The 16,361-nt window shown below is 36.8% G+C and overlaps 1 protein-coding gene across 5 annotated transcripts in view; it reads left to right on the forward strand.

Moving 5' to 3' along the window:
- The window catches only part of UVRAG (UV radiation resistance associated), a 309,399-nt gene that overhangs the window by 88,353 nt on the left and 204,685 nt on the right, over nt 1-16,361 (forward strand). The window lies entirely within an intron of this gene.

A 16,361-nucleotide genomic window follows, 5' to 3' on the forward strand; every position in this document is an offset into this window, starting at 1 on the left:
TGAGAGGTGCTCTCACTTTGACTTCTTAGGATATGTAAGAGAATAGACAGAACTTAGTAATTGGATGGTGGAGATAGAAAGCAGGAGGTATCAAAATATATAACTCATATTTTTGAGTCTCTTCAGTGTGGGATTATATTGAGTTTTAAGTATTGCAGAGAGGAATGTACAGAAATAGTTTGAAATGTGAGTAAGCTATTAATGTTTCTTGACCTGTTTTGCTCATGAAATGGAGGTATAGCTATTAATGTTTTAAAGATACTGTCCAAGTGTGAGATGATGTGATCTTATTAGAGAAATCAGTGGAATCAAAAGTAAAATATGAAGTCAGTGAAAAGAGGATTTGGGAAAGATAGCATCATAGAATTTAAGGGAATAGAGATTTAAGCTGTGTTGAATGCTCTGTGACGAGACAGGAAAATAACAACTGCAGAAATGGTGTAGGATCTTGGGAAGCAACCTGGTACAATAGAGAATGCTTTGGTTAAATTGACCGTGACTTCAATTATCCCTGGTTTATCCAAATTTATTTAACTTTTCTGATTCTTCTAAAAGGTAGAGACAGTAAATATAAGTTTGTGTAATTTACAAACATTTCCACGTTTATTATCTTTTGCTCCTAGAAATTTTTTTGTGTTCAAACATCAGGGATCAGTCTTTCTCTTCAGTGTAGAAGCTGAGGCCAAGGGGTAGTGTTACATGATTTATCTGAGAGCACACAGCAAGTAAGAGCCAGACCGGAGGTTGGTATGAAGGTTTTCATGCAAACAAGTTTTGTCGATCCTTTTCGGAGTCTTATTTACCTTCTTAGATTGGTGGTTATAAGGTGATTATAAGGTACACATAGCGTAATGACAAAATTTTCTGAAAATCATAGAGCCCTCCATAAATTCAAAATCATCAGGTAAATTTGGGAATTGCTCAATTATTTAACATTGATTCTTACAATGATATGTCTCTTGGAAATCTCATTTCTAGGTTGCTTTCCAGATTCCTCAGTTGTGTCAGCAGTTTGATTTGCCTTATTAACAGTAGCCTTGTCGTTAGCCTTGAGTAAATCATTTATAGCTGGTAACATAGATGTACTCTTGAATCAGATCAAGTGTCTATTTATCAATTAAATTACCTGAAACCAGAGAGTTACTCTGCTATTAGAAACTTTATATTGTATTCATCAACATTAATGAGTACACGGAACTTTCTCTGAGAATTCTCTTAAGCTTTAGTAAGGAGTAACCACCATCTATTTGCTAAGTCAAAAGCTCTTCTCACAGTTCTTGGCATGATTTATGCTTGCTGGGAGACTTAATTTTGTGATCAATTTGTTCAGTTTCCCTTCTTTAACTCAGGCAACAATGTACTCTGATGGAGTATATTTGAAAAATATACATTTTCTTTCCTTGATGCCTTTTTTGATGTATCAAATTGTTACTTCTTGATCTGTAATTTTATGTGAAAAAGTAGAATCTGAATTCTTTAATATCACTTAACTTCACAAATTCTCAGTGCCATTTGGAATCAGGATTAGAACCTATGTCTCTTGATTTTGTTTTTTGAGAGTATATTCTAGTTAATAACTAGAATAACTAGAATACACTATGTTGTGCCACTAGGATGCATATTTCCTTCCACTTTTTACAATGTGAATGTTATAGAAAAAATAGGAAATTTTGACTAAGGCAGGGATTTTGCAGCACCTATGACCAGAGCATTAGAGACCCTTCAGGTGGATGTGTTGTACCATTTTTAAGAAAACAGTGACCTGAGATTTTATTCAGATTTTTCTGCCAGTAGTTAAGAATGTAGACTGATTTCAATGTTAGCAAAATAATATCTCTTTCCAAATTTATATTCAGTGTGTGTGATGGTAATTATATTTTTCCTTCTTCAACCCTTGGAAATTCCTGGATTAAGGGTTAGTTTTCATGTAAGCAGACATTTAATTAGGAGCCAATTTACTCGTTACATTTGATGCCTTAAATTAGGATGTTCACCACAAGGTGTCAATGTTGTTCTTTAACTGGCATTTGAAATTTCATTTATTTTATGGTTTTGAGGCGAGAAAAGTTGGATTATAAATTACAAGGGAGCATTTATTTTTAGAAATTAACTTTTTTTTCTCTATTATTTCTTCAAAGTTAAGGAGTTTCTAGGCTTATTAGATAACTTTCTCCTTTTGGTTCTGTTGATTTAAAAAAAAATCCTATTGGTGATACAGAATTATTGAAAGATTAAAAAGAGAAAGAGTGACATGGTTGGGTGCACAATTTACATTTCTGACTGTGGGGATGGCGTGGAATCAGTGGAATGGGGCTAGAGGTAGGAGACATCTATAATCCTATTTGTTCTTTGAAATTAAAAGATTGCTTTTGATTTTTAAAGGTCATTTTCCCCTCTTTCATACTTCCTCAAAAAGGTGGCTCTACTCTAGTGACATGAGAATAATTCTGGTTTTCTTGTAGTACAATTTTAATTGCTCCTTTCCCCTTCTTGACATGTCCTACTTTTGCCAGTTGAAGGGAGTATGGTGGAGAGTCATGGGCCCTCCACCTAGGTTCCAGTCCTAATGCCATCACATACCCGTAACTGGATGCAAGACTTTGGGCAAATTACTTTGATATGCCTCAAACTACTTTTGTAAGATGGCAATACTATTTATTTCTTAGGGATATTATGAGAATTAAATAAGGTAAAGTACTTCAAAGATCCTAGGACAGCTACTGGCATATAGTAGACTTTAAGTACCTAATAGTTTTCATTTTCCCTTCTCCTCCCCCCAGCTTGGAATGAGTTTTCTCCTCTATGCCAGTGTTCCTTTTTTATGTTAGCATTAGCTTCTTCAATTTTGGACTTAATTTCTCTTTTCTTGCCATTCTAATGTCTACCACCTCTGCTTTTAGAGTTATTTTTATTAATCCTGGACAATTATAATAAAATTGTTTAGTGTGTGTATGTCTTTTCTCCTTAATGGCATTGAAGACCTTTTGAAGGAAGGGATTCTTTCATATGACTGTATTTTTTCCAGACTATCTTCCTGACAATTGATGGTTATGTTGGCATTCCTATGAATGCTGTTGTGATCCTAGAGCCCTCAGTCCTGTGGATTAGGTCCTGCAAGTCTTCTGCTTTATTCTTTCTGCTTGAGAACTCCTTTCATTACCACAGCTTCACTCAGCACATCCACATGCTAGTAACTCTCAAATCGATACCTCTGGTTCCTTCCTTTCTTTTGTATTTCTGATCTGTATTTTTCAGTGACCATTAGACATTTATACTTTCATGTTCTGTAGGAATCTCAGCCCCAACATGTCCAGAGCTACACTCACTGATGTTATTCTCCTCTTCCTTTTCTTTTCCTTATATGTCTCATGTCTATATATCATCATCTCAGGCACCCAAGTGAACATAACCTTCTTTGTTCTCATCTCTATTATCTGGGACTATTTCTTGACCTCTTAATTAGTCTCCCTACTACTGGTTTTTCCTTCACGTAATTGATAGCTATTATTTATTAAGCAATTAATTACTTTGTGCTAGGAATTTTTCTTAGTGCTTTACCCCAATTTGTTTTCACAGTCACCCTCTGTGGTGAGAACTTTGAGGAAATTGAGGCACAAAGTAGTTAAGTAGCTTATCCAAGGTCACACAAGTAGTTCCTCTTAGCCTGTATTCAAGTCCAGAAAGTCTAGCTCCTAAGCCTTTATTCTTTTTTCTTTTTAAGACTTTATTTATTTGAGAGAGATCATAAGCAGGAGGGAGTAGTAGAGGGCAAAGCAGACTCCCCGCTGAGCAGGGAGCCCTATGCAGGGCTCAATCCCAGGACCCTGGGATTTTGATTATGACCTGAACCAAAAGCAGACACTTAACTGACTGAGCCATTCAGGTGCCCCTAAGTCTTTATTCTTAACCAGTATATTTTACTGTTTTCTAATCTCTTATATTGCTTTGGTACACTTTATCTGCCGCACTGCTGCCAGAATAACCTTTAAAAATATATATCAGTTTTGTCACTCATTGGGCCTAGAAATCTTTGAGCCATCACATACAGAATAAAGTAAACACTTCTTAATGTGGTAATCAAAGGTTGTTGTTCTGAACACTCCGTAGGGACTAGTGTTCCTTATTTTAAGTCCTACCACTGCTTGTGCAATTAATAGCTAGTATTTATTGAGTACTTACTGTGTTATAATTAGTTATTCATAGTCTGATTCTTTCTCCTTTAGCACCCCTAAATTTTAGGACTCCTTTACACAAGAGTCCTTGTTTTATTGGTCTCTGTTTTAATCCTATCACAATGTATATCATATATATTAAACATAATAAATGCTCTTTTGATTTGATCAAATCAAACTATTCTTCAGGTTACAGAAGACTAGCATTTTGTTCTAGTTATTGGTTTGCATCTGACAAAATAAGAGTGTAAAAAATTTCTAGGCCATTATCTAAAAAGTGTTGAAAGTGTAATCAGATCTGTGAACCTTCAGCTGCCTCTTTTCTTTCTATCACTGCCCTCCCACCATAACATCTGGTGAGATTTCAGGGTTTTATGACTTTTGGTCTTACTCCTGATATGGACTTTTCTGGAAGACCTTTACCTGGCTGGCTGGAGGTAAATTGTTCCTGCCTTCCCTGCTATGATAGAGAATACTTTTTTCTTTAAAATTTCAGTTTGGGGATCCCTGGGTGGCGCAGCGGTTTGGCGCCTGCCTTTGGCCCAGGGTGCAATCCTGGAGACCCGGGATCGAATCCCACGTCGGGCTCCCGGTGCATGGAGCCTGCTTCTCCCTCTGCCTGTGTCTCTGCCTCTCTCTCTCTCTCTCTCTGTGTGACTATCATAAAAAAAAAAAATTTCATTTTGAAAAAGGAAATACTTACATCAAATACATTATTCTTCAGGTGATGTTTAAGAAACAGATGGAATGAGATATATAAGGGCATAAATTGTCTATATAAATTTTGGATGTGATAACCACCTTTGGGGGAGCAGGGAGAGTTTTTCCCTCACCCTGCCTAATGATCTCTCTAATGATAATTACGAGTATAGAGAATATGGCTAAGAACCCAGCTATAAGCAAAAGGTGTTGCAGAGTTTATATTCTAAGACTCATATTTTGCCATTCATAGTAGAGAGTAGGCTCTTATTCAGTGTTCTGTGTGCTAATTTTTTAAAAGATTGGTTATTTATTTATTTATTGGAGAGAGAACATCTATGTGTGAGCAGGGAGATGGAGTAGAGGAGGGGAGTTGGAGGGAGAGGGAGAGAGTCTCAAGCAGGCTCTGTGCTGAGTGTGGAGCTGAGCTGGGGCTGGATGTCCCCTCCTGAGCTGAAACCAAGAGTTGGAGGCTTAACCAACTGAACTACCAGGTGCCCCTTTGTGCTCATTTTTAATAAATTAGAAGGGAAATAAGAGGATTACTGTTAAGGCAGACACACTGACAACAAAGAGAAATGAAAACTTGGTGATAGTTTGCTCTCTTTGTGATTTACTCTTTGATTCTGGAACATAATTAAGTGGTAAATCATATTAGCTACCATCTTACCTTTAAAGCCACTGTATTTGGATTCGTAATAGTATTCTTACTACTTCATATAATGAGGGCAGGGAGAAATAGTCCAACTGTAAAGAGAGACAGACTAAGCAAAAAAAGTATAGCAAGATTGCCTCTTCTATGTGTAGGTGTCCATCCTTTACCCAAGCACATCTCCATGTTTCAGTTCATAACTGAAGTTAATAATGAGAAATATTTTTTAAAGACTTTATGTATTTATTTATGAGAGAGAGAGAGAGAGAGAGAGAGAGAGAGAGAGAGAGAGAGAGAGAGGCAGAGACACAGGCAGAGGGAGAAGCAGGCTCCATGCAGGGAGCCCAATATGGGACTTGATCCCGGGTCTCCAGGATCACGCCCTGGGCCGAAGGCAGGTGCTAAACCACTGAGTCACCTAGGGATCCCTAATAACGAGAGGTATTGAGTAAACCGTGTTAGTTTTAGCCAATGCTATCACTGTGTAACAGATGAGGAAGCTGAGGCACAAAAAGGTGACATGATTTGCCCAGCACCACAGTACAAATAAGTGTCAAAGTAGGTTTGAATAAAGGTCTTCCAGGCTCAGGGCCTGTGCTTTTCTCCATTATACTGTGTTGATGCCAAACCATCAGTAAAACGGAAAGTTGTGATTATTAGAGGTTGGGTCAGAAAATAGGGTCATGGGTAAGTTTTCTTTTCTTTTCTTTTTTTTTTAAGATTTTATTTATTTATTCATGAGAGACACAGAGGCAGAGACATAGGCAGAGGGAGAAGAAGGCTCCCTGGGGGACCCTAATGCAGAACTCGATCCCAGAACCCCAGGATCACTACCTGAGCCAAAGACAGACATTCAACCACTGAGCCACCCAGGTGCTCCAGGTATAAGTTTTAGAAAGGTTTTTGGAATTTAAAATGAAAAGGTTTTGGTATTGAGTGTAAGTTTTCGTTAAACAAAGACACTCTTTATGTGTAAGAGCATATTTTATTCTTATTTATCTTTCTCTCCCCACATACACACACACAAATATGTGTACATACACATAAATACACTTATACATACATATATTTAGAAAAACAGATTTTAACAATATACAGAAGTAATTTTATGTGCAACTTTTCCTCCTGTCTTTTTACATTTTGGTAAAAAGCCCTTCTCCCCCCACCCCACTACCCTTCCAAAAAACCACAAGCTGTGGCCTGAATGTTTTTCATGCCCCACCCCCATCCATTTATTTAAACCTAATCCCCAGTGTGTTGGTATTTGAAGATGGGGCTTTAGGGGTCTGCCCTCAGGATGGGATTAGTGCACTCATAAAGAGGCCCCAGGGAAATCTCTGCCCATTCCACCTCCTGAGGTTAGAGTGAAAAGTCTGTCCATGAACCAGGAAGCAGGCTCACCAGACACCAGTCAAGCTGGTATCTTGATACTGGACTTTGCAGCCTCTAGAACTGTGAGAAATTTCTGTTTATACCCCATCCCAGTCCATAGTATTTATTATAGTTGCCTAAACTAAGATACCACCCGAACATAGAGCACATGTCCACATGATCCATAGTCACCAATTCAGCCATGTTAGTTGATGTGTTTGTTTATATTTTTCCCCATGGTCTTTATGTATTTTAGATATCAGTATATACACATATACATATATGTGTGTTAAGAGTTTTAATTGCTGTTTTACAAAATTGGAGTGGATATTATATACATGACTCTACATCTTTTCTCCAATATTTCATATACAGATACTTTTCTTTTAAAAAAAGATTTCTTTATTTATTTTAGGCAGAGAGAGAGAGAGAAAGGGAGCGCATGCATGAGCACGAGTGGTGGGACCAGAGAGAGAGAGAGAGAAAGAGAGAGAGAGAGAGGGAGAGAGAATCTCAAGCAGTCTCCTTGTTGAGCAGAACCCAACATGAGGCACAAACTCATGACCATGAGATCATGACCTGAGCTGAAACCAAGAGTCTGACACTTAACCAACTGCATCATCTAGGTGCTCTGTATAGATCTCTTCAATTCATTCTTTTAGTGCTTTCATAGTAGTCTATGATAGGGGTATACCATATTTTTTAACTATGACTCTGTTGATAGATGTTTAATATTTACTCTGACACTAGTTTTTGTTTTGCTACTATGCACAACATTGCAGTACATTTTTATATATAAACATATAAAAATATGTATATCTTTATATATATATGATGTATTTCTTTGCATAGATTAAGTTTCCAGGAGTGGAATTTCTTTTTTCTTTTCTTTTCTTTTTTTCCTTTTCTTTTCTTTTTTTTCTTTTTTCTCTTTCTTTCTTTCTTTCTTTCTTTCTTTCTTTCTTTCTTTCTTTTCTTCTTTCTTTCTTTCTTTCTTTCTTTCTTTCTTTCTTTCTTTCTTTCTTTCTTTCTTTCTTTCTTTCTTTCCTTCCTTCCTTCCTTCCTTCCTTCCTTCCTTCCTTCCTTCCTTCCTTCCTTTCTTTCTTTTTTTCTTTTTTCTTTTTTTAATTTTTTTAATAATAAATTTATTTTTTATTGGTGTTCAATTTGCCAACATACAGAATAACACCCAGTGCTCATCCTGTCAAGTGCACCCCTCAGTGCCCGTCACCCATTCACCCCCACCCCCCGCCCTCCTCCCCTTCCACCACCCCTAGTTCATTTCCCAGAGTTAGGAGTCTTCATGTTCTTTCTCCCTTTCTGATATTTCCTACTCATTTCTTCTCCCTTCCCTTCTATTCCCTTTCACTATTATTTATATTTCCCCAAATGAATGAGACCATATAATGTTTGTCCTTCTCCGATTGACTTATTTCACTCAGCATAATGCCCTCCAATTCCATCCATCTTTTTCCTTTTTAAGGTTTAATTAGTTTATTTGAGAGAGAGAGAGAGAGAGAGAGCAAGGGGAGGAGCAGAAGGAGAGGCAGAGTGACAATACCAAGCAGATTCCATACCCAGTGTGGTCCCATGACCCTGAGATCATGACCTGAGTCGAAACTAAGAGTGATGGTCAACAAACTGAGCCACCCAGGCTCCCCCAAGAGTGGAATTTCTGAGTCAAAGGACATGTATGGTTTTTAATATTAAGAGACATCAGATTGTTTTCCCCTAAGAGTACAGATAATATGTGGCATTATTCCTTATACTGAATCTCTGCTGGCAATGGAAAATCATTTTTTTGATGATTTTTATTAAATTGCGTTAGCCTCAGTATAAGTGCTTAGTCTCCGCTGCAAGTGACAGTGAAGATCTTTTTTTCGAGTTTGTTAGCCATTTAGTGTATTTTTCTGTGAATTTTCCTATTTTCATGTACTTAATCTATTTTTTTATTGAGTTGCTTGCATTTTCTTCATAAAGTTTTAAGAATTCTATCAAGTTACATCTTGACTTGGTATGCCTTACATAAAAGTTTGTTATATAATTCTACTTTTTCTTGTATATCTTCTAAGTACTCTCTCTTGGTTTGAGAAGTCTCTCCTATACTTTGGTTCTGCATATACTTTATAAATTTTTTGAGATTATATTGTTTTCCTTTTTATTTATTTTTTATTTTTTTATTTTTTAAATATTTATTTTTATTTATTTATGATAGACATAGAGAGAGAGAGGCAGAGACACAGGCAGAGGGAGAAGCAGGCTCCATGCCAGGAGCCCGACGCGGGACTCGATCCTGGGACTCCAGGATCGCACCCTGGGCCAAAGGGAGGCGCAAAACCACTAGCCAGCCAGGGATCCCCTGTTTTCCTTTTTAAATGAAATCTTTAATACAACTTGGAGTTATTCTTAAATACGTTATGTAGATATTCCATATATTGTGAAGTAGATTAACTTTCTTCACAGATGAACATCCAGTTGTGTCAGTACCTTTCTTTTCCCACTGAATATAAATACTATCTTTATCATATATTAAAAGCTCATTTATACTGGATCTGTTTCTGGATTCTCTTTTTGGTTTTGATCTTTTTGTCTATTCCTTTACCAATTGCATATTGATTCAATTAGGGTAGCTTTTTGATATATTCTGCTATGAAGTAAGGCAAATCCATCTCTTGGTACTCTTCTTTTTCATAACTATTTTGGCTATTCTTAGAGCTTTATTCTTCCATATGAACTTTAAGGTTATTTTGTTCTATTCTTTAAAAACCAAAAACAAAACTTCATTGGAATTTGGGAATTTTTGTATGCATTGCTTCTAATTTTGGGGGGGCTGTCATTTTTATGTTATTAGTATTCCCATCCAACTGTGGTCTTTTATATTGTTCAAATTTTATTTTATTCCTTCAATAAGATTCTTCGGTAACACAGTTTTCTACATATGTCATGTGCCTTTCCAGGAAGTTTGTTTTTAAGTATCTTACAGTTTTTACACTGTTATATAAAATATATCTTCCATTTCCATTGCTTCATAGGGAAAAGCTATAATTTTAAGAAAATCTTATGTTTGATGTCTATATCAAATCATTTTTCTTATTTTTTAAGGAAAGCTCTCTGAGAGAGCTGCATACAGTCATTATCATCAATAAAAGGATAGGTTTATTTGTTCTTTTCCAGCGTTTATAGTGATTTTCTACTCTTACTGCATATACTAAACCTTCTAGAACTTGCAAAATAATGTTTAAAAGTAATAGAAATAGTGGGCATGCTAGTCCAGTTCCTGTTTTAGTTAAAAATGTCCAATATTTAGCTGTTCAGAATATTTTCTGTTAATTTTGGAAAATATTTCAAATCTTCCTATGTATTTTACTTTTTTTTTTTTTTAGTATTTTACATTTTTACTAGGAATAGATGCTTAATTTTTGGCAATGCCTTTCTACACTGAATAACATTATATGTTTTCCTTTCTTTAATTTATAATTATAATAAAGTATGTAGATTTCCTGATATTGCATTACTAATTAGTTATAGGTTATTCTTTTGCTCATTGCTGTGAGGTTGATGTATAATATTTCTAATATGTAGTTGTTTCTTGCAAGTGGGGCAGAGTAGGTAACCATTTTTCCTGAGATCTGAAAATTGAATTGGCAAGGTTTTCCATCTTTTTCTATGGCCTTAATCTGTAAAATGATAATAATAGCATCAATCGTATTGGTTGTTTGGAGGATTAAATGAATCAATATGAAGTACTTAGTATAGTACCTGAGTATAGTTAGCACTATTTATGTTAAGTAGTAGCATTATTAGCAGCCACGAAACACATTAAATAATTTTGGAAATTTTCAATTCTTTAATGGTCTGTTAAAATTTAGCTGTTAAATCATCTAGATCAGGTGCCTTTTATAATGATAAATTTTATTCTAATACATGTTAAGCTGTTTGCTCTGTCCATTTTTCCCTACTTCATGGTTTATTCTTGGCAATTAATTTTTGCTCAGAAACCATCTATTTCCTCTAGATCTTTAAATTTATTGCTGAAGTGGTACATATATTTTTATTTTGTAGTCACTTGATCATTTTAATAATTTACAGCACATTTTCTAATTAAGTCCAGAAACCACTCTAGTACTTCAGTTAGAAATATTCTTGGATAGGATGCTTTCTGATATCTTTTACCATATGAGCTAAAACAAACTATTTGAGATAATTTTTGTCTTTAAAATGTTAGAATAAGAATGGAGAATTTAAACTACACAAACTTCGTGAATTTGAGTCTAGCTTATGATACTGTCCCCAGCGTATACCACCAACCTGACTTACTAATTATTTGTTAAATGAATGAATGGTTAAATTTATAAATTGCTGGATGAAATACAGCCTGGTTGGATAATAACTAAGTGATAAGTAGGTTTTGGGAGAAATCTTTTAAATGATAGATGTAAAAAATCTTTTTTCTTTTTTTCTTTTTTAAATTAGTCTCCCTTCTCAGTGTGGTGGAGCCCAATGCGGGGCTTGAACTCATGATGCTGAGATCAAGATCTGAGCTGAGATCAAGACCTGAGCTGAGATCAAGAGTAAAACGCTTAGCTGACTGAACCACCCAGGCGCCCCTAAAATGATAGCTTTTTAATCACCTTTCCAAAGATAATATTAACCTTGGATATGTTCTTCCCCAATTGTAGTATATTTTTAATGTAAAATATCTGAGTACTTAATTTTAGACAAAGCATTTGCTAATGAAAGTCATGGAAAGGCATCATATGGTAAATTATTTCCTGCTTATTAAATGAATTAACCAATAGATCTGACCATCTTTAACTAGAACATTTTGTAGGCTCTTCTTGCTGCTAAGTCTGTTTTCTCTAGTGTACTGAATGTTCAACAGGTAGTAGGAAAGTAGTGAATAAATTAAATGAGCCCTCTCCAAAACAGTGTTCAGAATTCTTGGCTTGGAGCAATAGTTGATTTTTAAATGTTGTTGGAATGATTAAAGAAGTGTATAAAATCAGTATAAAAAGGCAAAGAGCATCCTTTGAGGTCAAGTAGGTATATGAGTAGTCTTCTGCCTGAGAGATGCTCTCTGTCCCTGTTCCTGTCCTTCAGTTCTGGCTTGAATTCACAGGGCTACTAAGACTGCTTTGTTTAAGAGGTCACTACAAATGATGGCTTTGCTGTCACAACCCACATGGCTGCCTTGTAACTTCTGCATTCACATGGTGCCAGGCATGTTCCAAGGCAGCTTTCCAAGGTTTAGTGATTTCATCCTGATGTCTCTGCCAATAAAAATAACCAGTTACCATGAAACATGTGCCCCACCCATAACTTGATTTTTACATGCTGTTTTATTAAGAGAACTTATCAGAGATTTTAGGGGAATACACTATGCTTATCAGGATATCACTCAGCCCTTGAAGTAACCTTTATTGTAATGGTGGGACATTTTACCTTGGAAGAGAGTCTGAACTCAGCATGTTTATCTGTTGAGGAGAGTGGACATTGTAATAATAATAGCCTCATTCCAATAGTTCATTCTGTATGACTGGAAGTACTCTATTAATATAAGAAGCCAGATTCTTACTTTGGAGATTTATATTCTACTAGGACAGATTAACAGATAGAGCAAGCAAGGGGTCTTACATTCATTGAGAAATTAATAATCTCTAAATATTTTGTTGGTATTGCAGAAGTTAGTCAGAATCCCATCCTTTTGTATGCCTACATGGGTGGTAGAGAAGGAAAATAATATTTAAGTATCTAAAACACAAAAGGCATTTATTTATTTTTAAAGATTTTATTTATTTATTTGAGAGAGAGGACAAGCAGGGGAACAGCAGGGAGAAGAGAAGCAGGGTCCCCACTGAGCAGGGAGCCCTATGTGAGGCTCCATCCTAGGACCCTGAGATCATGACCTGAGCGCAGACACTTAACCAGCTGAGCCACCCAGGCACCCCATGAAAGTCATTTAAATGCTTAAAACTTAGCATACTTATTTTTATAATATTCACAATTGTCTTACTACTATTATAATTCTATTTTACTGGGAAGCAAACTGCAACTTAGAAAAATTGAGCTAGTACGTTTTTAGAGTCCAGATAGGTCTAATAGCGAAGGCCTTTCTAATATGTTTCTCCATTTCATGGAAGAGTTCCCTGTGACATTTCTTTCTCTTCTCAAAACTGCTTAGCAGTACCCATACCCCTTCCAATCAATTTGCTTTGGTTGTGTGTCTGAGTATAAAATGGGCCAGGCATTTCTTAAAGAGTCTGTGGCACTTGCACAATGGAGGCTTTTGTAATAGGCTCTCTTAGAGCCATCTAAGGTATGTTTAGCATACTCCTGATCTCTCTATCTTCCCGTGCTGGAGGTGTTAACTATATAAGCCTACATAAGTTTGCCTTTGAAGAGTGTCTCTATAAGTTTTTGACTACATAGTTCCTTTTACTTCTTTTTCCTCAGTATGGTAATCATGAAGTGATTGGACAGTGGTTTTTCCTTAGTTGGCATCCCTCTCTGTTTTCAAGCTCCTATCCCTTAAATTCTGACTCTGCAAGAAGTGCACTGATGTCATAGAGGCAAAATGAGTTTTCCACAGTAGCACTGATTTTTCCATCTCACAGATTCTTTGATTCTAGCAATAGAGTCAGATATGAACTTGGGAATAGAACTGGCTTTAAACAGTTTATGGGGAGATTTAAACATCTGGAGATTTAAATTTATGGAAAACTCAGTGTAAGCCAAGAAATGGAGTCAACAGCTTTCAAAAAGGAGCTAAGATGATCTTAGGTTGCATTAATTAAAATACAGTGTTCATATCAAGTCTCTGTGGACTTTATGTTCATTAACCCATATTTGGAATGTTCTGTTTTATTTGAGTCCCTGTTTACTTTGACGAGGAAGATCCAGGGGTAATGGCCAGGGTGATAAGGTGTTTTTTTAATCTAATTAAATTGATTAATTTAAAAGATTTTATTTATTTATTCATGAGAGATACAGAGAGAGAGAGGCAAAGACATAGGCAGAGGGAGGCTTACCTGCAGGGAGCCCAATGTGGGACTCGATCCTGGGGCCCTGGGATCACACCCCGAGCTGAAGGCAGATGCTCAACCGCTGAACCACCCAGGTGTCCCTGATGAGGTGTTTTAAAACAGTCATATGAAAACTAGTTCATAATGGAAGATATTTATTTGTTTATTAATGAATTAACTCATAGAGCATGCATGTGAGCTGTGGCAAGGTTGAGGGGCAGAAGGAGAGAGAGAATCCCAAGGAGGCTCCATGCCCAGCATGCCTGTCTCATGACCCTGAGATTATGACCTGAGCTGAAATCAAAAGTTGGAAAGCCTAACTGACTGAGCAACCCAAACACCTCTAGGAATAGAAGATACTTAGTTTAGAGAAGAGAGGACTTTGGGAATATAGTTGCTACCTTAGAATTATTTTTGGCAAACAGTTATTTGGGTAATAATAGTAATATAGATACATTTGTTGAACATGTACTGTCAGCAAATCCTGTACATGCTTTATCTCATTTAATGCTCAAAGCAAATTTATATGATTGATGTTATTCTTCATTATCCCTATTTTGACAATTTTTTTTTAAATTTTTATTTATTTATGATAGTCACACAGAATGAGAGAGAGAGGCAGAGACATAGGCAGAGGGAGAAACAGGCTCCATGCACCGGGAACCTGACGTGGGATTCGATCCCGGGTCTCCAGGATCACACCCTGGGCCAAAGGCAGGCGCCAAACCGCTGCGCCACCCAAGGATCCCCCTATTTTGATAATGAAGAACAGATCCAGAAAGGGAAGATAACTTGTGTAAGGTTGGATTGTGATAGAGCAAGCCAGACAGATTTCCTTTCTTTTCTCCCATGTTGCCACCACATTCTATAAAATAAATACGTAGGTTAACTTTTCCTGTGGGTAAAATAATGATAATGCTAAGGGTGATCAAGAGTACTGAGGGTGGTATGATGATTTATTTTATTTTTTTAAGATTTATTTATTGATTTGAATGAGAAAGAGAGAGAGAGAGCACTCGAGCACGCACATGAGTGTGAGTGCAAGTGGGGGAAGGGGCAGAGGTAGAGAATCCTTAAGCAGACTCCCTGCTGAGTGTGGAGCCCAACTCAGGGCTCAACCCCCACAACCCATGAGATCATGACCTGAGCTGAAACTAAGAGTTGTATGCTTAACTGACTGAGCCACCCAGGTACCTCAAGATAGTTATTTAGATAGTGATCAGGGAAGACCTCACTGAGAAGAAAATATTTGAACAAAGCCTTGAAAAAGAGGCAACAACCTTTGTGGGTATCCCTAGGAAGAACATTCTAGAGAGCACAATTAGCAGGTATAAAAGCCCTGAGGTGGGAGTGATCTTGGTTTGTTGCAAGAACAGTTGAGTGGTTAGTCTAGTTTGAGCATAATCAACCAAGCTGGCAGAAGCCAGATTGTGTAGAGTTTTAGGTATTTCTCAAGTGGTATGGGAAGATATTGAATGATTTTGAGCAAGGGAGTTATGTGATCTGATTTTTATTTAAAGAAAATGACTGTGGCATGGAGAAGAGATTGGAGAAAGGGAGAGTGGCAGGAGAGAGATTTGTTGAGAGACTATTGTCATTTCCAGGTAAGAGGGGAGAGTTACTTAGGCTGTTCTGATAGCAGTTAAGGTAAGTTAAGAAAAGAGGTAGAATTCTGAGCATATTTTGAAGTTAGAGCTGACCAGACTTGCTAATGGATTAGGTGTGGGGGTATGAGCGAAATTGAACTTAAAGATAAATTCTGGATAATTAATCTGAGCAACGAGGTGAACTGTAGTGGTATTTATAATAAAATAAATGCTTTGAGATTCCTGGGGGTGGGTGGAAGAGAAGAGAGTAATAGGGAATCAAGAATTTATTTGGGACATGTGAATTTTGAGATAGGTATTAGTTATAACGGTGAAGGTGCTAGGAGGCAGTTGGATATACAGTTTTGATCTCCAGGTCAATTGGTGCCAGAGATGTGAATTTGTGAATTCTGTCGAAGTTCAGAGTAGAAAACATCAACCACTCCAGATATTTTCATCAGAAAAAAAAATTATTTTATTTCTGTTGTTTGCTTTTTTATATTTAGTTTCTTTTAGAGAGAGAGAGAGAAAGTGAGCACTAGCAGGCATGAGAGGGGCAAAGGGAGAGAGGGAGAAAATCTCAAGCATGCTGCATGCCCAGCACGGAACCTGATTCAGGGCTGGATTTCACGATCCTGAAATGGTGACCTGAGCTGAAATCAGGATAGAGATGCCTAACCAACTGAGCCACCTAAGCGCCCCATCAGAAAGAGATTTAATACAAAGAATGCAGTGTTTATTGAATCATTAAAGGGTTGGAAGAGTAGAAGTTGGGTTTGTTTTAGGGTAGGCTTTTTTAAGATGCTGCTAGGCTTCAAAGGCACACTACCTTTACGCTTTAGGGTGAACCCACCAGACC

Source organism: Nyctereutes procyonoides, unplaced genomic scaffold, assembly GCF_905146905.1.
Source record: "Nyctereutes procyonoides isolate TBG_1078 unplaced genomic scaffold, NYPRO_anot_genome, whole genome shotgun sequence".
Taxonomy (NCBI): Eukaryota; Metazoa; Chordata; class Mammalia; order Carnivora; family Canidae; genus Nyctereutes; species Nyctereutes procyonoides.